The sequence below is a fragment of the Lolium perenne genome, chromosome 5 (assembly GCF_019359855.2).
Source record: "Lolium perenne isolate Kyuss_39 chromosome 5, Kyuss_2.0, whole genome shotgun sequence".
Lineage (NCBI taxonomy): Eukaryota > Viridiplantae > Streptophyta > Magnoliopsida > Poales > Poaceae > Lolium > Lolium perenne.
The window spans coordinates 151960584-151965579 of NC_067248.2; positions in this window are offsets into that span (position 1 = coordinate 151960584).

Consider the following 4996-nt stretch of genomic DNA (forward strand, 5'->3'; position numbering starts at 1 on the left):
TTTCAACTTCAGCCTTATAAATTTTAAAGTAGTCTAAAGCTTCATCTTTAGTTCGCAACAAATAAATATAGCAAAATCTAGTCGCATCATCAATCAATGTCATGAAATATCTCTTTCCACCTTTTGTCAACACACCATTCATCTCGCATAGATCAGAATGTATGAGTTCTAGAGGTGCCAGGTTTCTCTCCTCGGCCGCCTTGTGAGGCTTCCGAGGTTGCTTTGATTGCACACAACTATGGCACTTGGAACCTTTGGCAATGGTGAAATTTGGAATTAAACTTAAACTGGATAGCCGAGACATTAAACCAAAATTAATGTGACATAAACGAGAATGCCAAACACTGGTATCATCACTAACATTGCCACATATATGGTTCACAGACTTATTACTGAAATCAGAAAGCGAAAAGCGGAACAAGCCTCCGCACTCATAGCCTTTACCAATAAATTGTCCAAACTTGGAAACAACTACTTTATTCGACTCTAAAACAACCTTAAACCCATCTCTGCATAGAAGGGAGCCGCTAACGAGATTCTTGTTCATAGTAGGGACATGCTGCACGTTCCTCAGCTGCACGATCTTCCCCGAAGTGAACTTCAGATCTACCGTGCCAACACCACGAACAGAAGCATGTGACCCATTCCCCATCAAGACGGAAGAATCCCGGGCGACCTGGTAAGAAGTGAACATGGATATATCAGCACACACATGAACATTAGCACCTGTATCAATCCACCAACATGGAGATTGAAATACCGAAAGAACAGTAAAGAGATTACCGTACCCATCAACATTGCTAGCGGTCACCGTGTTGACTTGCCTCGCCTTTTTCTTGCGGTCTGCCCTCTCTGGACAGTCGTTAGAAAAGTGACCAGTCTCTCCACATGTAAAGCAGCTCAGATCTGCTTTGTTTATCATCTTCTTCTTCTTGAAGGTTGTAGTCTTCATAGGCTTATTGAAGGAGGGCTTGTTATTCCCTTTGTTCTTGCTGTAGGGTTTCTTCTGCACCATGTTGGCGCTAGACTGACCCTCTCCTTTCTCAGTATTATCCTTAGCCCGAGCTTTCTCCTCAACATCAAGAGATGCTATCAGATTTTCAACTGATATCTCCTGTCTCTTGTGTTTGAGAGTTGTGGCAAAGTTCCTCCATGAAGGGGGCAACTTAGCGATGATGCATCCAGCCACAAACTTGTCAGGTAAGGCACACTTAAGGAGTTCAAGCTCTTTCGCAATGCACTGTATCTCATGAGCTTGTTCGACTACAGAATGGTTGTTAACCATCCTGATGTCATGGAAGTTCTCCATGATGTACAGTTCACTGCCTGCATCGGTTGCACCGAACTTAGCATTCAGTGCCTCCAGAGCTCTTTACCATCTGTTATGTGCATGTACACATCACACAGACGATCAGCAAGAATACTCAGAACGCATCCGACGAAGAGAGTATTGTTTTCCTTGAACTTGTTCTGATCTTGGTCAGATATAGTTCCTTCAGGTAAACCATCAGTAACTTCGAACACTTTCAGATGAGTAAGCCAGAGCATGGCCTTATACTGCCACCTCTTAAAGTGCACACCGGTAAACTTATCCGGCCTCAGTGCATCGGAAAAACCAGCCATTGTTAACTCAGGAAATTGCCTACAATTAGGTTTTTGGATTGTTGGATAATTAGGCACAATTTCCATGATTAATTCCAGAATATTAAGCATGACGACAGTAACTACTAACATGTGAAACTCGAACATACTAGATGTAGTGATCAACATGAACAGTAGCACAGCAAACAGTACAACATCCATCGCTAAACAGATCGAGATATGTCGCACGTACCGATCTGGTGGAGGTGGCGGTGGAGGTGTAGCAGATGATGTCGCGGCAGTAACGTTGTTGATGACGGGGACGACGGGTCGAAGTAGATGGCGTTGAAGACGACGGTAGGTAGCACCGCCCGACTTGGATGGAAGGCGACCCGTGATGAAGAGCTTGAGCAGTCGCGCAGAGCGCTTCCCAAAAACCTAATTCGCCCTCTCCCGTACAGGATCGCAAGGACGAGCGGTTCCGGAGACCTGCTCTCCCGTTCGCCGATGCACGTCGGCTCGCGGGATGGAGTAGGCTACGATGGTGGCTCAAGCAGAGAAAGGTGGAAACCCTAACTCGTGTATTGGATGTGTTTCTGCGGTAGCCGGGCAGGAGATTATATAGGCTCGGGAAAACCCTAGGAAAAGTGGGCCACGCCCACGTCGCACGAACGTTTCGAGTCGGTTACAGATAGCCCACGATCCGGGAGCGACCCGAACCGACTAACTGCGACGCGTCCGTCTAGGACTCTGTTCGTTTTCCTGAGCTGCAAAAAGTAAGGAAAGTCTCGGCTCGAGGCTCAATCCACTCACCACGAGCGCGGCGCGCGTCGTGATGTGTCGAGTCGAGTTGAGTCGAGCGAGCGAGGAGGAGGAGGAGCGCGCGTGTAGCACTCCTATTCTCACTCACTTACTAGTGGTGGAACAACCCACCTTATAAGGTGGTCTAACTTCCTCCCAACTTTCCATGTGGGACTAAACTTCCCACCTCTTGCCACTCCCTAGTGAGCTGCCACCAACTTGGGCTCAAACTCACAAGGCTGCCACTAAGTGGGCTTTGAGATTTATAGGGAAAATCTGAAATCTAGCATGGGCCACCAAATGTGGGCCAATATTTCAACAATCCCCCACCAGATCTCAAATACACATTTAGAGATTTACCAACCCACCTTATAAGGTGGTCTAACGACGGAGGTGAATTACTCCTGATCTCCAGGCCGGCGATGTGGATGTCAGTAGTAGTGGCGTTGAAGAGGTTTGCCCACTTGAAGTCCGTTTTTTGCAGTCAATGCAGTAACTTCTTGAAGGTGCTTTAACAGTGATGAGTGCGACTTTGCTCATCTGATAAAATCAGAAGATGAGAATAATAAAAGGGAAAACTAAATTTGTCGAGTTTCTTTTTTTTCTGAGAAAATGACATGCAAAGATATATCCAGGAAGCAAATGTATAAGTTCTGGTTGTTTTTTCTAGAAATTTAAATTTTAATGAGAACATTTTAATAACGTTATAATGCAACAACAGGGAAAAATAATTAGTAATTTCCTAAAACAGTACACTTTCCACTTTTCCAGACATACTGTAGTTATTCCATCAAACTTCGATGACTGAGATTTAAGGGAAAGTGAAGAGAAATAGTAAGATTGTAACCAAAATTACTTTATGTTTGCGGTACAAATTCTGTGATTCTTCGGCAACTTCTGAGTTCAGAAGAAAATGACATCATGCTCAGTTCATAAAACAACCTCACCGCGCACAACAGGTTATGAACACAATGGGTTCCCGCTTTCTAACTGCTCAAAAACATACAGCATCGATCTGAATGTTTCAAATCTCAGTTCGCCTCATCTGCAAATAATTTCCAGGTTAGCAACGAGAGCATGCTCAACTATACAAACTATTTGCTAACATGCCTTCAAATAACTTTTACCACTTCTACTAGCATTCCCTCTAACCTTATTTCTCATCATTGGTTTAAGTGTCATCACACACTAGTATGAGCTGTAAAAGAAAAGAAAAACTGTATAGTTAAGTTTAACCTTTGTGTGTTCTTAATTGTCCAACACGTACATCTTGTCTTAACTCAAGGTATGATAAACAAAACATGTGAGTATATTAACAGATTGGTGTTTCTCAAGCTATCAACTCTACATACATTATGACGAATTCTATTATGATTCGTGTGAAAAAGAAACTTAATTGGCATAAATAGTATCACTGAGACTTTGAAGCGGCTGCAAGCATAAAAATCATTGACAGCATTCCTGTCTTTTATCTAAAGAGTTGGAACTGAAAGGATTGAGTGAGCAGCAAAGAATCAATTGAAAATACTAAAACTGTAAATAAAGTTGTTTCTTGCTCCTTTGAATTTAACTAGCCATCGAGGACAGAGCAAAGAGTGGCAGTGAACTCACCTTAAATTAAATTAGCTATGCCGCAAAGATTTCTTGTTTCTCCCAAGTGGATACTCCCTCCGTTCCTTTTTAATTGACTCAAATTTAGTACAAAGTTGTACTAAATCTGAGTCAATTAAAAAAGAACGGAGGGAGTACATCTTAAGCTATGACGCGAGGAGTCTAAGAAATGCACAATTGACACCCACCCCTTGAATGTATGAACCAGTTGAACAACACAAATTGCATGATTTAGTCGATCGGGTAACACCTACTGCTGCAGAATAACTTATGCATAGTATACTCTCTGCAAGATAACCCAACAAAGATGCATATACTAGTATAGCCAAATCGCCAGCGTATATGTATTACTCTACATGTTGCTTCATCGCCGGTGAGTTCTCTGTTGCTACCGATCGCATCCGATGTCAACATGTTGGACAACAGCACCGTGCAGCCTCAAGACTATTCACGTGGAGTGGGTGTTGATCAATGCATGCATGCAGTACCTCAAGTGGAAAATGTATCAGCGTTGGCTGAAGTGGCCAGCAGCGTGCCCAAGTCTTCAGCTAGTTTGCTTCAGGATGGTTCGGATCCTGCCGCTGTTGGGTCCGTTCTGGACTCCAACCTAGCACCTGCATCATCATTGGCTGCTAGCAGTCCATCACGCATTGTGTCCTTGGACGTGGGACGGGAGCTGGCTGCTGCCACTGCTGGGGTGTCTACTTCGACGCTCTCTCCCCAGAGTGGTGGCCACGGTAAGCCGCTTGTACAACTGACGATGGAGCGGGAGGGTCCTGCAGCAACACTGCCCTCCTTCGCTCCAGAGTCAGTACCTGTTGGCGATGCAGTGTCGGCCACGGCGGACGTGGCCACGTCTCCTGCTTGCATGTCGCCATGTTCATCGGCGGCATCCGAGATGTCTTCAAGTGCGTCTTCAGCTGCGGCCTCACCGCCCCCATCGCCCAAGTCGGTGGTTCCTCCACGACAACAGCCACCGGCCATCCATAGGCGTAGCTCACGC